Source organism: Python bivittatus, unplaced genomic scaffold, assembly GCF_059951505.1.
Source record: "Python bivittatus isolate LINGU-HERP-01145 unplaced genomic scaffold, Pbiv_v1 ctg000480_np1212, whole genome shotgun sequence".
Classification (NCBI taxonomy): Eukaryota; Metazoa; Chordata; class Lepidosauria; order Squamata; family Pythonidae; genus Python; species Python bivittatus.
Genome location: NW_028277075.1, coordinates 38,075,380 through 38,093,343, shown reverse-complemented (window position 1 = coordinate 38,093,343; position 17,964 = coordinate 38,075,380). Strand labels below are relative to the sequence as shown.

At 39.0% G+C, this 17,964-nt stretch overlaps 1 protein-coding gene and 1 long non-coding RNA gene across 3 annotated transcripts in view; one reads left to right on the top strand and one right to left on the bottom strand.

Moving 5' to 3' along the window:
• Nucleotides 1-3,441, top strand: part of LOC112541336 (uncharacterized) — a 52,907-nt gene extending 49,466 nt beyond the window's left edge. The window contains exon 3 of the long non-coding RNA XR_003085353.1: nt 3,047-3,441. This is a non-coding gene — a long non-coding RNA (uncharacterized LOC112541336). The remainder of the gene's footprint in view (nt 1-3,046) is intronic.
• Nucleotides 1-17,964, bottom strand: part of LRRC4C (leucine rich repeat containing 4C) — a 178,311-nt gene that overhangs the window by 121,821 nt on the left and 38,526 nt on the right. The window contains exon 2 of one of the 2 annotated variants that reach the window (XM_088145767.1): nt 3,781-3,953. The exons of the other annotated variant lie outside the window; for it this stretch is intronic. The gene's annotated coding sequence lies outside the window, so the exon portion shown is untranslated. The remainder of the gene's footprint in view (nt 1-3,780; nt 3,954-17,964) is intronic. 2 annotated transcript variants of the gene reach the window in all.

The following is a 17,964-nucleotide window of genomic DNA, read 5'->3' as shown; positions in this document are numbered from 1 at the left end:
AGAGGGCCTTGGATGAAGCAGATTATCTGGATCCTTTTCAGTCTGGATTCAGACCTGGGTATGAGACAGAAACAGCATTGGCCACACTTCTGGATGATCTCTGGCATGGGCAGGATGAAGGTTGTGCATCCATCCTTGCCCTACTTGACCTCTTGGTGGCTTTCGATACCATCGACTATGGTATCCTTCTGGATTGGCTCAGGGGACTAGGGGTGGGTGGCATGGCGCTGTACTGGTTTGCCTCCTTTCTTGAGAGTTGATTCCAGTCAGTGATGATTGGGAAGGAGAGGTCCCGCCCTCAGCCCCTACCATGTGGGGTGCCATAGGGTTCAGTGCTCTCCCCCTCCTATTTAATATCTACATGAGACAGCTGGGTGAGCTCATCCATCACCTCGTGGTGAGAATGCGGTGGCACGGGCAGTTATGTGTGCTCCTAGAAGAGCACATATTACAACTCTGCTTTGCGTGTTGCATTGGCTGCCATTTGCTTCCGGGTCCAATTCAAGGTGCTGGTTTTGACCTTTAAAGCCCTTCATGGCATGGGGTGGATCCCAGGAAGTGGGTCTTCTCTGCTATGGCTCCATCCTTGTGGTATGCTGATGATAACCAACTATATATCTCTACCTTTGGTGAAGTAAATGATGCTGTGGGCGCCTTATCCCAGTGTCTGGAGGTGTGAGGGTCTGGATGGGGAACAACAGGCTTCAACTGAACCCTGGCAAGACTGAGTCACTTTGGGTACAGAGTCCTGCTGATTCTGGGACTATACCATCTTTGGTGTTGGATGGGGGTGGCACTGCCCTGGACAGACCTGGTATGCAATTTGGGGATCCTCCTAGACTCACAACTCCTGCTTGAATAGCAGGTGGCAGTTGTGACTAGGAGGGCCTTCACACAGCTTCGTGTTGTATGCCAATTGTGCCATTCCTGGATCGGGAGGCTCTGCTCACAGTCGCTCATGCCCTAGTCACTTCCAGATTAGACTACTCTACATGGGGCTGCCCTTGAAGAGTATCTGGAAGCTTCAACTGGTGCAGAATACGGTGGCTTTGCGTGTTGCATTGGGTGCCATTTGCTTCCGGGTCCAATTCAAGGTGCTGGTTTTGACCTTTAAAGCCCTTCATGGCATGGGGTGGATCCCAGGAAGTGGGCCTTCTCTGCTATGGCTCCATCCTTGTGGAATATTCTCCCCCATGAAGTTAGGCTTGCCCCTTCCCTACTGTCATTTAGGAAGTCCCTCAAGACCTGATTGCATCATCAGGTCTGGGGGTCTTTGGGAACCAGAAACATTCTTAGATGGTTCCACTATGGTTAATATTCTGTTTCTCTGTGGGGTTTGTATATTTTAAAATTTAAAATTTGTAAACTTTTTGATGTTGTATTTTAATAATCACTTGTTGATCTCTTATAATGATTGTTTTTATCTATTTGTTATTTTATGTAATTGTTGTATGCCGCCCAGGGTCACCTTGTGTGAGATGGGTGGCTATATAAATGTGACATATTAAATAAATAAATAAATGGCACTGCATGATTTATGAATATTATGAATAATACCAATTTAAAATCTGGACCCTGTTTTCTTTGCTCTTGTAAGATCATTATCATTTAAAGATGTAGCTATTCACAGTGGATCAGCATCTTGATACCTACGTAATACATAAAGATGAATAATCTATGTTTAGCAATCCCACTTGCTAAATCATTCTACTAAACAAATGTATATCCAATATATACATGAATCCACATCCCAGGCTGATTTCACCAGTGTTGTGCTAGACAGGTACTATAGCAATCACCTAAAATATACCAGATCAGATCATCCAAGTTATTAACTGGTCATTTCAAACATCATCCTTGTAAGCTATTTCCAACCCATTAGAAATCCCCATTAACTGAACTTGTTCCCTCTGAAAAACAGTAAAAATCAGGTTCTCGCCCTGCAAAAATCCGTAAAAGTTATAGCTCATAATAAGTGTTAGTTCGGTTTTAGTTTGCAGAATCAATGTTCTTTGTTTTAAATTTAAATACCTCCTAAACATTTGTGGCTCCTCTTTGCTGGATCTTTTAATAAATGTACTGATTTGGAAATGTAAGTCAATTTATCCTTTTGCATAGCCTGGGGAGTATTCTTACTCATGAACCAGACTGGTGATTATACACATTTAGCTGGCTCTCAAGAAGAGAAAAGGGAAGCTCAGGAATAGGAGCCTAGGCTTCTTTATAGATATAATCCTTAGAGCTGAATTCTTGTGTATTATGAGGTTATTAATGGACCAAAATCAAAGAAGTGGTGGTAACATTGGCTTCCTCCCAAACAGATGATGAAGTAGGTATGGAAGCCTGTTCTATCTCACAGGGTTGGTAGTGCAGACACACTGCTGCTGTAAATACACTGGTGATGCAAACACGTGCAAATACTCACTTTTTTCACTCCTAATATGTTTGTACAACATAATGAGATTCTCTAGTGAAGGGACCGAAGAACAAGGAGCACTGACAGCAGCATAAGGAGCTGCTTTAGATGAAGGCCTTTAGTCCATGTAGCCCAGCATTACTGGTATTGCATTATCAGTAATTTTTCAGCATGCAAACAGAAATTTCTCCTCAATTTCTCATCTGGGGATCAACCTCAGAATCTTCTGCATAAAAACATGGGCTATGGTGCTCCCCACTTTGGCAGTATATAAGCAATATTAATTTATAACTTTAGGCCTATTATCAATGACACTAATGTGAGGAAGGATGAGATAATATTACAACATAAAATGGTAGATTGTCTAAGAGACCATCAACCAAATCCGTCAGCATTCTCTATAGATTTCTATACCCAGGGTAATGTGCATTCCATGCCAGCATCTGCTTCATATAAAAGCCATCTAATGCACGCATGCACACACACACACACACACTCTTTCAATTTTCTTCTGAAGATTTCTAAACCTTATTTCATTTAGTTTGCTAATTATTCAATGATATTGGCAGATGCAGATTAGAAGGGGAATAACAGTTTGCTGTTGACATGGTTTTCTTGTTTGTTTTCCAGGAAGAATTCAAAAACCAGAGATCACATTGAAATCCATAAAGATGCAGATGCTGAAATCACTGCCACCAGAATGGATGATTCAGGAGAAAATAACATCAACTGCAGAGGTTTTCTATTTCTCATTTCTTAACATCATTTCAAAGTCCATCTTAGAGCTTTGTGTCAAACTCACAGGATGTTGACTCCAAGCTGTGATGATCCTTGGATTGTTACTCCTGCCAGCCTTATATTTAAGTTGCTGAACAGTCACACCACTAAGGATTGGCTTCCTATGAAGCAAAATATAATACTTGCTTGAACTGCTTGTTCAGTTTCAAAATATGTCATATTCTAGTCAAAACAGGGCTCAGTAGGGCTTGCTTCCAAATAAACATGAATATGTTTTAGCTACAAAACTACACTTACACTGGCTTGTTTGTTTTAGTTTGTGTGTGTGTATGTGTGTGCATACAGTATGTGTGAGAGAGAGGGAGGGAGAGAGGGGGAGAGAGGGAGAGGGAGAGAGATCCCTTTAGAACATTTTGACCTCAAAGCCAAAGTCCCATAAATTAGAATGGTCAGCTTTTATGCCTACAGGTTCTTTATTTTTCCCCTCTAGAATATGAACAAATGATTTATATCTGACTATTCAACTTCATAACCACACATGCATGATAAATTTTGGTCACTATATCTTTGTACAGCAATTACACAAGGGATTTCATAGAAATTGCTAGAGCAGGCAAACAACCTACCAGAATACTTAGTCCATCTTCTGCCCTTCTTAATTCCTGGCCCATAAAGCAGGTACTCTAGAAGTAACTCTACTTGCTTGAGTCACACACCCAAAGGACTTCTTTTTTGGGGCTAGCAAGATTGAAGCCAACCCCCTTGTGTCAAACTGCCAGTCTTTCTTCATAGTCTTAATCTGTTTAAAACAGGAAGAGAATATTGAGTTCAATATCATGTACAAAATAATGTTCAATGCCAGTACAGCTATTTGTAAAGACTGATTTATGGCAGTATGTGATCAAGGAAGGAGGAAGTGGTTAACAGAATACTACAAGTCATAAAAGGAAAACTGGCTTGTATTGTATTATACAAAATCAGCATTATATTAACATTCAGTAGGTTACAGGATGTACAGGTTTAGGATGCACAGTTAATAGGGGGCATTAATCACATTCTACTAGGCATCTCTTGCCTTGTCTATGAAAACCAAAACCACGTGGATCAGGCACATAGAAAGGAAGTTGGGTACAGATTGTGCAGAAAGTCTGACAAATGCAATTGCCCATTCTTGTATTAGAAATCATAATGAAATGATGAGCAATAACAAAAAAAGAAAGCTTTTCTCAGATAACCAGAAAAAAACTTTGACAGACCATCAGCTGCTCTTTATGGTTTAGGAAAGCCTGGAATCTGGGGTTTGTATGCAGTGAAGAGCAAATACGGGTTAGAGTTACTATCAAATTCCAATTTCCTAGCATATACACATTTTTTATTCCTAAGGTACATTTCAAAAGTGGGAAAAATTTGAATTTTGATTTCTAACTCTGTATATAGGTTTCAGAAGTGCAGTTTTCATTAAATTGCAAAGCAGACAATTCAAAAGAAACCCTAAATTCATTGCAATCATTTCAACTTAATTAATCACTAGCAAATTTAAAATTAGCAAAGTCAAAGCAATTTAAGTGGGTCTGTTCAAAACACAATTTAGTTTTCATCAATTTTTATCATCATCATCATCATCATTGTGTCAACAACACCATCACAGTGAACAAATGGGTCTAAGATTCTAATTAAAAATCACTGACACACTTATGAAAATGTGAGATCTGTAGGTCACAGAATTAGGTTTTTAACAGCTTCCTTCTTTGTCCAACAAAGAATGAATTCCATCAGTTCATGAATGAAAACTACAAACTTTTCTCTAATTTATCTATGTATCTTAAGGATATTTAAGTATTTCATGGCAAATAATGTGTATATGGGGTGTTTCTCTCTCCCCCAGTAGTGCTGAGGGCTGCTTTTATTATTATTATTTATTAAATTTGATATGACTGCCCACTCCAGAAAACTCTGTGCAGCTTACATTATTGGACTATATAATTAAAATAGTTAAAACATAATAACAAAACATTACCACCTGCACTAAATAACAACAACAACAAAAGAAAAAGAAAAACATGTCAGGGGCTTCACAAACATAGTAATCCCAAGCCTGGGAACAGAGCCACGTTTGAAGGACCTTCCAGAATCACTGGAGAGTGGGCACCATACATACACCATATTCCATACTGGGTAGGCATAAACAATTTGAAATAGTTGGTCCCACAGATAACCAGGCCCCATGCCATGGAGGGCTTTATAGGTGATAAGCAGCACCTTGAATTGCTTTTGCTATACAGGTAGTCCTTGACCTATGACCACAACTGGGACCAGAATTTCCATCACTAAGCAACGTGGTTATAAAGCAAGATGTCACATGGCTGGATAGTTTAGCAATGGCAATCCTGGCAGTTGCAGTTGCCATCATTAACTGAGAATCATGGGTCATTAAGCAATTACTTACCCCAATCCAAGCCATTCCAGGCTCGGTCCTTCCCAGCTCCGAGCCTCAGTAAGGTAAGGGATTGCCTCCAATTGCCCACACACACCTATCTCCCCCCATCTCTGCCCATTTGGCCACCCTGCACCCAGCCTTGCAGGGTGCCAAGCAGTCTCAGAATGCATGGCTCAGAGGCTACGTGCCATGCCCCAGGAAGCCATAGCCACCCAGCCCAGTCCCAGCTGCAGTTGCCCTCACCACCCTGCACTCTGAGACCCTTGCCACCATGCACTCTGCCACCCCAGCTGACTTTTGCTATCTTCTTGTTCCCACTGATGAGGTGTGCCCAGCCTAGCTGCTGGGCCAGGCTGGGGCTGGGCTTCATGCTATGAAAAAAAATAAAACAAAAAGCCCCTTTGTGCCACACTCCTGGGCTAGGGCTAGCTTTGCACTGCAAAGGAGGAGGAGGAAGAGGAGGAGGAATAGAAGAAGGAGAAGGAGAAGGAGAAGAGGGGGAGGGGAGGGGAGGGAAGGGAAGGGAAGGGAAGGGAAGGGAAGGGAAGGGAAGGGGGAGGAGGAGGAGGAGGAGGAGGAGGAGGAGGAGGAGGAGGAGGAGGCGGCGGCAGTGGTGACGGCAGCAAGTAAAAAGCAGCCACTGAGCCACAGCACCTCATCAGCAGCGGGAGCAAGAAGATGGTGAACATCAGCTGGAAGTGCAGTGGCGAAGCACAGGGTGGCAGGGGGCCAAAAGGCCTTAGATGGGGAGGAGATAGGCAGCTGAGAGGGTTGTAGTGCCTCTGTATTCGTAAGTGTGGGCAGGCTGCCAAGCACCCAAATTTTGATCGCATGACCACAGGGGTGCGGCAACTGCCGTAACTTTGGGCATAGGTTATAAGTCCCTTCATTCAGCACTTCCACAACTTCAAACGGTTGCTGAATGAATAGTAATAAGTTGAGGACTACCTGTAGTACAAGCCACTTTTGGCATCAATGTACTTAACAGAGGGCTCTATAATGCAATTTGCAAAGAGGAACTTATTTAATGTCTATATCACCACAACATTTTTTTCCAGTAAAAATAAAAATTAAAGTCCCTTTCAATTCAACTCAACTCCTGGTGACTTTATGGACATGTCCAGACATTTTCTTGGCACCATGTCAGAAGTGGTTTGCTCCAGCTTTCCGCCAGGATGCTTTTGGACTTTCCAGACTAGCCTATAGGAGTGGTATACACTGGAGGTCTCCTATTCAAGTCCTAAGCAGGTTGGACCCTGCTAGCTTTCAGGTCCAGAAAAGGTTCTCCTGGCGCTACTGCAGTACTTTATCGGTTAGGCCCAATAAAACTATACATTTGAAAATCTTTGCTCACTACCAAAAGTGACTTTTGTGCTCCAAAAAAATATCTGATTCTAAAACTGGATCAATTTTTCTTCACCTCAGAAAATGAGTGAATGGTTTGTTCTAAGGAGTGGTTTATACAATCTACAGTATGTGGGATTTATTTCCTGGTAAATGTGTTTAGAGTCACAGACTGCAGGTAATTCATCATCAAAATGCAGCTAGTCCATTCAAGTAGGTTAGGGACAACAACAACAACAAAAAGATGAAACACATTGTTCTTATTAAAATAAATAGCGGCAGTAAAAACTTCAACGTTTCAGTAGCACTATACATTAGCTTGTTTTGTGCAAAACAAGAAAGAGGGCTTCAGAGAGGATCAAGAAAGCAAAGGTTAGATCTTTTTTTGTTACAAACTGCTACCAAATAACCCTTGATATACTCCATAACAGAGAGGCAACAGACAAGTGGATGAAGGCTGTGAGAAGTAAAACAAATTATGAGAAATTGCCCATCGAAACCACAGTAAATTCCCAGGGTACTGAAGATCAAAAGCACCTCTCCATACACCTGAACATCTTTATATATCATTCTACTTCAGCAGTCTGAGCGTAGTTAAAGAAGTATTTATACATGGCTTTCAGCTATTTGTCCCAGTTGATGTGTTTCGATGAAATAATCTGTTAATATCCAAACATTTTTCCTCATTTGTAATGATTCATCAGTTATGAATTCATGAATCATTTGACCAACATTTATAACTTAAGGAAGGTAATTATTCATTGTGTGTGATTAGTCGCTTCTCAGCTTTTTACCTTAGATTCTTCTCAGAGACTCTGTGAATACTGCCTTGTCTTAGGCTTGTGACATGGGGTCCACTGCAGGTCACCCCTTGAGGGGATTCAAACAGTCCCAGGCCACTTCAATTGCCTGCCACATCTACAATGACCCTCCTACAAACTGGAAACATAGTATAGGAAGCGTCTACATCAGTGTTTTTCAAACCTGGCAATTTTAAGAAGTTTGGCTTTAACTCCCAGAATTCCTCAGCCAGCATGCTAAGTCCACGCATCTTAAAGTTGCCAAGTTTGAAAACACCAATCTGCATGATTTTTTTGCAATTCTTCACTGTGCAACACCCACGAAAGACAGAAGAAGCTGCCCACTGCAGATATTCCTTTTGAACATGGGAAGGCATGAAAGTGAGCATGCAGGGAGACACAGCTAACCTTCTTGTTCTCACTCTTGTTGAAGACTGGAATACCTGAAAAAGATATAATGAAATACGAAAATCCAACCCAGGGGTATACTAACAAGCAAGAACATCCAGGACAGTTATAGGAGACATTTTAATCTTTGGAAGAAAAGACTGTGATTGTAAGAAGTGTCAAATATAATGCTTTTCAAAAAATTAGAGGGGGAGAGCAGCCAAACTGCAAGAGGGCCTGCTCTTCCAATTTGCATTTGCATTTTTTAACTCTATCAGAAAGAAAGGAAAAAAATGTTTTAGACTTTGCCCCTCATCAGGAGAGGTACCTGCACTTCCCTTTCTTACACAATAGCTGAAGGGTGTTGCTAGGTCTTGTGTTTCACTGAGCAATCACACAGTTTCAGTCTTCTTCCAGCTCAGACTTAATTGAATTCTAAGGAAATTTCTCCTATGGATCTTTTTTCTTCTGATCAGAAAATGAGAGCTACTACTGAGGCTGCAGAGCAATAAAAGAACAGTTAACAACAGCGGCCTTTGCAACAATAGGTTGCTGAAAGAAATGCTAAAGCATTTGATAATAAGGAAGTAAAATAGATGTCTTTTTCAGAGGTTTAAAAAAAAAATCTTTCAGGAAATTGGAAGCCAGATGTTGCCATACTATTAGTTGTAGCCACCTTCCCAGGAATATGATCACATTCTTCCTATAGACTTTACCTGCCAGTAAAGGATGTTGAAAGGACAAAGGAAAAGTCTGGGTTCATATTGTGTTCACCCTCTTACACTATTTTGAATGCAGAAGGCAGCTTCTCAGTGCACTTTCTTTAAAGTTACAACAGTAAAACTTTGTCTTGGGGGAAAAAAAAGGCCTCATTCACATTTCCTTCACATTAAAAGGCAAGCTTAGCTAATGATGTGGTCTAATGAGTGGTTTATGCCTTCTGACAAACCAAATGAGGTTTATCAGCAGCGGCTCTAGGCAGCATGGAATTGCTGCAATTTTACATCTCATTGATTATCAGAATGAGAACAGCAAACATTCATGCAGCATAAAATACACCCTTCTTCACACACCACAGAGCTCTACACAGAAGAAACAAAGAGAAGCAACTGTAGGGGCACTCTTTTCCCTGTTTGGCCAATTCACTCATATAGAGGCTAACATCACATTTTCAAAAATGAAATAACACATAACAGAATTTGTCTTTGGATCGGTAATTTGGGACCAGATTAAATCAAAGGGGAGGGACTCAAGGTATGCAATGTTTGATTTTCATAAAAAAAACCTTAATAGACTTTATTGTGCAGAGACAGAGAACATGTGTCACAATCTGATATGATGACACAGAATCAACAGAAAGCATCTAGAAATACTGTATTAAGATGGTATAATGCAACTTCCTTGATTTTGTGTTTCTTTATGATATGCGTAGCTCCCTTCCTTAAGAAAAACAAGGTAAATGTTTGCATGTATGAAGAAATCCTACTAAATGTTCCATGACTGCAGGCTCCAACGGATTTGTCTGCCTCCCCTGTCTTTTTATGTGGTCCTAACTTCTTGCAAATCCCTCTAGAACACAGTAAGGAAGGTATGTGTCCCTCTGGATTAGCTGCGAAAATACAACTTTTTACTGCTTCTCTGAGTCCCCCAAGTGAACTCTGAGTTAGTGTTCTTCCACTTTACCATACATTTCCAATAGTATTGTTTTTCATATTGAGGACATGAACTACTATGTGTATAAACATGAAATCACAGCAGAAACAGAAGAGTTACACAAAAAATATAACCATCATTTCCTCCTCTTCTGATAATGTATTCATGAGAAATTGATATTAGAAGTGATTCTCTTTTTTTTTACTTTTTTTTTTTTAAATCATACTTCACATGTCCCCTTGTTTGGCACTTCAGTGAAACTGCAGAGATGGAATTTGGTGTAATTAGGAGTAGAGATTAACAGAAACAGAAGCTGAATCCATTTGAGCCAATGGAAAACCAAGCTGTTGGTCAGAACCCAGCCAAACAAAAACTCTCAATTCATTCTAAAGGGTATAGTTTTTCTAAACACTTGGCAGTCCTCTAACACCAATTAACATACTGTATGTACAGAACACTCCATGACAACCAAGGTCAATTTAACATAATGAGATGAGCACTGGCTTCTGGTCTGCTATCAAGCAAGGTTCAAAGTGTTAATATTAATGCACAAAGTCCTAAAAACTTGGGATCAAAACTGCTTGAAGAATATTTGCAAGAATGTTGTTGTTTGGGGGGGGGGGCGATTGCTCTCCGTATAATGGCTTGCAGGTTGCCACTTCAAGCACAGTCTTCTCTGCGACAACACCTGTTCTATTGGATGATCTCTCCTTTGAGTTACACCAGTCTCCAACTTTGGCACATTTTAGGTGTCATTTAGAAATTTATATTTTTATGTTGGCATTCCTCAGCCACAATTCCTCCTGATATCTGATGTTTTAATGGATTGGGGTTTTTTTAACTTCACAATACTGTTTACACACACACATACACACACACCAGCGGTATGCACACATTATCTCCATTATAGTCAACATGATAAATCTGCCTTTAGTTGCCCCATCTGATTTGGTGATGACTTAGAAGTCCGGCATTCCCAATCACTGCTCCCAAGTTCCTCCTTATGTACAGGGTGTGATAGCTACTGTTTGCCATATTTTTTATCCAAGCTTTCAGATCAGAATGTAATAGCTTTTAGTTGCTGTATTAGCTATACTTCTGTAAAGCATCTTGAGACTCTTATTAAGTTATAATTGATAAATATATGCATTTAGCTATAAATGTATGTATGGGGCTCAAATAAATAAAGTAGAAAATAGATAAAATGTGCAAGAGTGCAAGGGTTCATGGATGGCTCGTGTGGCGCTGGGTGAGAGTGGTGAGACCGGGGGTGGCTGCTGCTGGGTCGAGGAGGTGTGCAGGTGAACACTGAGCTCTCCCACTGATGATCATAATGGGAAAAGAAGCAACAATGAGGAAAGAAGAATAAAGATCTGTTTAGATGCAAGACACGGAATTGGTTTGGATTTATCCACCAGCAATGCATGTATCTTTCTCCTTTGACTTATCCTATCAAAATATATATATATATATATATTTGGTGAAAGTAACTATGAAGCTAGTTTTATCTCCCTTGTCCAGCTTGGATGAGATAGGACTGGAGTACAGAAATCTTAAAATGCTATAATAGACAATATGTTTGAGAAAGGCAGGGGAAGGGAATTAGAAATTACAATTTCACACTACCAGAAGATATTATTTTATTAAATGCTTTCTTCTTGCTTTGACCTTTGCTTCAATTTTTTTTCAATAAAGAACATACATTTGTTAATCTTATTAATATTCACAAGTTAGATAATCAGGCATTTCATAAAACATTCAAAAAGTATTACACACACATTTATGGCATCAATTAATTTGTGAGATAGTTTTAGAACATTTTTTATAAAGTGACCATGGTGCTTGTATCTATTTAACTCTATATAAATTTAATTAGGATGTGAATATTCCCCCCCCCCTTAGGAAGAATGTCAGATGTCATTTCCTTTCCCACTACCTAACATACATATAAACTAAAAGTCTACATAATTCTTTTCAAGATCATACAACACAGAGTCGGAAAGCAAAACAAAACTAAAATCTCTTGCTGTCATACAAATAAGCATTATATTTAATCTAAATATTTCATTCTTTCCTGTGACATATACGTATATCTCCAAGCCAAAGCCTTTGAAAACACTGCTAAAAAAAAGAATCATTGCCCCCTACATTTTCTTTGCGTATATGTTTTTTAAAATGTGATGAAATTTGACCATTTTAAAAGGTACAGAAAAGATGAATAAAATAATTTAGCAGAGGGAAATACCTGTTTCATCTTTGTATTATTTCCCATACAATACCTTTTCATAACTGCACTTTCAAGAAAGGGTATCTCTTTAGTTGAATACTGGCCATTTGTTTGTTTTTAAAGAAACACTAGTTCTTCTGAAGATTTTTTAATGTAAAAATCTCTAAATAACAACTTCACCAATCAGCATGTACTTAAGTTACTTTGCAAATACATTGTTTGAAATGTGCCTCCATTCCTGATGCAGTAGCTCCAAGAGAAGGGAAGGGTCCCTTCAAACTCTATATCATGGCTGCTGGAAGGTCACTAGCACCATTAATTTGCTGTTCTGATATGCTGTAGCCCACGTCCTACCCAAACCAATCCATTGCATTCATTTAGGTAGACAGGGTCTTGGAGCAAAATCTGGGGAGAAATCTTTTTGGCTGAAGAGAAAGAGGAGGCACTCTTGCAAGCTTCAATATTGAAACTGCCAGGACCTCCCCTTCATACAACCTAATCTAGCTATTTTTGAAGAATGAAATTTAGCTACTGGTAGATGAGGCTGGAAGCAACTTATCTATCTTATAGGTTTCAGTGGTACTGTAATGGCTGTATTTTTTAAATCTTTCCCACAGAAAAGGTATAGTTTCCCATTTACTACAACTGAAGATGTGCGGGACAGTGGCTGGGGTAAGCAGCCTTAAGCTTCCTGATCATTCCTGGAAGTACACCTGTAAGGGAACGTGGAGTTATGTTCCAAGGGTCCCATTCAGCTCAGGACCTAGTATACCTGCCATATGCCCTAATGCATGCATATGCATGCATTTATATCATGGTGGATCCAAGATTCCTACCATCCCTGTTAATGTTATCCCAATATGGTGGGACAGGATGCTCAAATCTGATTGTATCTGGAACTTTGCTATCCTTCATACCAGATTCTATGTCCTGTATTCAGTAAGTTCTGCTAATTACCACTCAATTTTAGTCTTGATGTAGTTCTTGCTCAGGTGCCCTGCTACAAACACACCAAATTTTATGCAGTGTTCATATGTATTTTACCAATGTTATAACACAACCTCTGCCAGCTGACAACCCACTGGCAAACCACAATGACACCCATCCCTGGGACTTAAAAGGGTACTCTGCAATGAATACGTATATTAATTTATGAATCTGAAAAACAAAAACTGAGTAGAGAACAGAAGGCATTTCAGTACAACTTGCTGGAAAATCCAAATACAAGCATGCTTTTGTACTTATGCTATGCTTGCATGCATCTACTCAGCTCTCATGGGAATGGAATGTTGGAACAAATAGAGGTTTTGTCTAATCCAAGCTGGTTCTTCTCATGTACTTCTATTCTTACAGAAATGAAGGCTGACAAAACAATCTACAACATAGTTGCCACCGGTGTCTTTCAAGCCACCGCATGGGTCTTAACTATGGTTTGATAAAGCAGCTGAACTGTCCTTTAGATGTGACTCCTAGCAGTTTTAATCACCATGAAATGATTCCATCATCATCATCATCGTCGTCGTCCCTTCTCCTCTTTCTTCTCAAAGGCACATTTCAGAATAGACAAGCCAAACCGTAGGTGCTCATTATGCAATTAAACCAATTACTTCCACTGGACCATGGAACCAACAATGGCTTTAAAGTACATACCACCTCTTTTAAAAACATTCCTGCCGAATCTGGAGTGTTGCCTGTAAATGAGACAAACATGCTGAACAGATATAACGGATCTTGATGAAGGAGTTAATAGTACCAGAGTGCAACTGATGTTTTAAGAATAGTAAGAGACTCCCTTTCCCCCCCTCCTTAATGTGTGTTTCTATATTTATCAGTGGATTGTCCATAGACATGAATCATATTAATGCTTCCATATGATTGTGGTATGTAGGTTAAGGCTGTGAAGTAAGCATGGCTTACTTGGGAATAAGTCTCATTGAAACTCTAAATGGTCTGTAGCAAGAATATCTCAGGGATTGTCTTTTTTATTCTTACCTTTTGCTTTGAAATCTGCCAATATATGCTCTTTTGTGGGTTAGGGACTTTGAACCCAGGAACTCAGCCATCTGAAATTGCCCTGCTAATCTGAAATACCTTCCCCCAGGGGTATGCTTGTTGCCCCCATTACTGACTTCTTTTCAGAAACCAACTTTTCTATTTCTCTTTTTCTTTCTCTCTCCTTCTGCCAAGCTTTTGAAAGGACTATTTAGGGGGAAAATGCTTTCATAAGATAGCCCTACTGTGTTTCAGCCACTTTGTTATTTTACTGGATATAATTGACTATTACTTTTATATTCATTATAAACCTCTTTATGGATTAAGCAAAGTACAATCCAATGTCTGCAAATAAATGAAACAAAACTATAACAGGCTGGATTACATATCATTGAAAATCTAATATACCAGCTGTAGTCCCACATATTTTTAATTTTCAGAAGGAACATGCTGATCTAGCCCCCCTCCCCCCTCCCTTTACAGAAGGAAGCTCATTTATAAACACATAGTTTTGAGGTAGGGATTAATTATAATGCTGAGTGCTACAATCTATATGATGTAAAAGCCCAGTATAAAATCCACTGAATACTGATCTCTGGATAAGTTCAGGCCCATGCAATGAAATGGTTCTGAAAATGTTCCCTACCCATAGCTGTATAAATTACGTCTGCTTTCTTATGTGGCTACTTATCAATGCAGCCTTTGTGAAACCCAGAATTCATCTCTGTTCCATCAGCAATTCTTACGAATGGAATCGAAGTCTGTTGGAAGTTAAATTCCAGCATATTTGGAAAGCATCAAGTCAGAATGGCTACCTTTGGGGTGTTTTGACCCCAACATATATTTAACAATTCTTTCTTAATTATCTGTCACTGGTTATTTACTAGATCCTTGCTGTGATGTCTACTTTCTACAGTTCCTTGCTTTTCTTATTTCTCCCCTTTTCTCATTCACTTACTGGAGTTGTCTTACAACCAATGAAAACTAAGAGAAAGGAAAAATGTATTTAAAAATGCCTTGCTCTTGAAAGTCTGGCAATAAAACCATCATTATTTGCTTGTTGCATTTCTACCTGACTTTTAAGTACTCAGAATAACAGATTGGAGGAGAGTGTCTCCGCTTATTTTATCCCCACAGCAACAACTCTGTGGACTGTATTGGACTGAAAAAGAATAACTGGCCCAAATTTCCATAGGGGAATTCATGGTCGCAATGGACTACTACAATGCGTTCTATTGGAGCTGCACTTGAAGTCCACTCAAAAGCTAGAGCTGGTCCAGAATGCAGTGGCATGGAAGGTGATGGTGTACCATGTTATGCCCATGTATTGCTGCTGCTTCACAAGCTGCACTGGTTGCCACTTGGCTGCCAGGTGCAATTTAAGGTGCTGGTTATGCATAAGGCCTGGTTATTTGAGGGGCCACCTACCTCCAATAGTTTGGCCTGCCCAGTAAGGTCTGGCAGAGTTGGTGTGCTTTAGGTTCCTTCAATGAAGTATCTATCAGGACCAAGGAGACATACATTTTCTGTCACAGTGCCTGCCCTCTGGAATAGCAACCTCTTCCTAAAAAAGAGGAAGAGTATAATAAAATATTTTCCCTCTTTTTTAGTAATGTTTTTTTTTAACTTTGATGTTTTATGTATTAATATGTATTTATGGTTTTAATGTTTTGTGTGAGTCACCCAGAGTCCCCCATTGGGGGGAGATGGGCGGGGGGAGAAATTTAATAAATATAATAATAATAATAATAATAATAATAATAACAACAACAATAATAACAACAACAACAACAACAACAACCACCTCTTGCAGTTTCCGAAAAGCTCTCATTTTGCAGCTGCTCCGCAAGTCTTTGAAAACCTAGCTCTACTCTTAGGCCTGGGCTTAAGGTAGCTATCAAGCCTCTGTTAAGTTGTTTGTTTTTTTTTATGCATTTGGGATACATGTTATAGATGTCCATGTCTTTTTTCTTTCATTTTACTGTTTCTTACTGCCAATAGATATAAGCTTCCCAGAGTTGCTGAGCGTTGGATGGCCTCTAAATCTAACTGAATGAGTGAATGTTGATTGAGGACCTGAACTACTTTATCTACTACACTACATTGGTTCACTAGTGCACAATAATTAGCCAGCAAGTGATTATTGCAAATACCCCTACTTCTTCTTCTTTCTTCAAATTCAATTTATTCCAAAGAATTTTGGAACACTTGGAATTGCCAAGAGTGAATTCACAGTGATCAGCTCATCTCTAAAATGTTTGCATTGCTACAGGTTCAGGGAGAACTTAAATGATGCTATATAGTGTAGATCTCTGGATTTCACAATGGCAGAGACTAAAGAACAAACCTGTGCTTTCAAACATCTCACCATCAAGGAACACCTAGGAATAATTTGCATTAACTTCACAACTCAGGATATTAGTATTCAAGATTCCATTCAGTAACTGTAAAGGGTTTTCTTTGACAGAACCCACTTCCATTGTTTTCATGACCAATTAATTCATTAAATACAGATACATCTATTTACTCTATGACATCATTTTGAAATGCAATAACCAAGAAAGAAAGCTAGTTTTCTTTCTATCACTAATTTAAAAATTGCAATCAAGAACTTAAAGAATGATGGAAAGACCTCAGGTTTTTGGAATGTACTTGTAGTTAGGGCTACCCCATCAGGATTGATATATATATATATATATATAGTGGTTGTCTGGATTTTATACCCTAGCCCATACAGGGTAGCTCTATTTGTAGTAGTAGTAATTTTTACTAGATACATAATTAGGAGTCTAATACAAAGGAGATAGAATTTAAACATTCTAAAGTTAAAATGTAAGCATCTACTGTATTAATCTATTCATACAGCTGTCCTAGCAGACATTCTGTGAGAAGCAAACAGTCAAATAAAGTATCAAACACATCATATGAAACAATAACAATATTTTTTAAAAAATTGAATAGAGAATAGGTGGGAATAATTTTATTGCTGCAATTTGTTAACAAGACCCAAAATCAGAGAGAGAGATTGACCACTAGATGACAGCAGAAAGTTATTGGTACTCTCTGAGCTGGGTTGTTTGCTTACAGATGTTTCATTACCCAACTAGGTAACATCATTAGTGCACTGATGATGGTACCTAGTTGGGTAATGAAATGTCTGCAAGCAAACAACCCAGCTCAGAAAGCACCAAGGATTCAACCCTGAGCTACATATATTCTCTTCTATTGGAAGCAAAAAGTTAGTCTTTCAAGCATGATTTGCTGCTGTCTAATGATTCTCCAGAGATTTGCAGCCCAAATAAGGTAGACCTAAATTTGGGACTTCATTTCACTGAGTACTACACAAGTTAGATTTGAATTGTCTACACTAATGTTCACTTCATATAAATGCATCAGTTGCTGTAGAATTACTGGGAGAAATCTCATAATCAGTCCACAATCTTACAAAACTTGTCACTTATTCTCCAAAAGGTGCATGAATTATCCCCAACACTAATTATTCCCTGCCAAGAATGGTATACTTTTGCCTTTCAAGAATGCAATTTTTCTGGAGTGTTTATTTTGCTCAGCCTCTTCCTTTATCTACATTGTGAGAAAATCCAACTTCTCTCCTAATAGAAAATTTTTGCATACCTCTAGCTCATTTATGAACTGGATTATGAACACTATATTTAAAAGACAACAAGAAGAAATAAGATAAGAAAGGCTTGGAAAATTTATCATAAATAAAATAATTCCCTACAGTTGACCAAATTCTTGAAAAGTCCTCTTTCTTATACTTTCATCAAAAAGACTGATTCAAATGTTAATAAACAATACAAATCAGCAATCCACTATTACAATGAGGTTCAAGATAAAACTTTTCAATTATGTACAATAATCCTTTGGGCCTTCCCTCACAAATTAATAGCCCACATTTCTTTATGTCTTGATAGATTCCAATTCAGTTCAGTTCATTTGTTAAAATTAG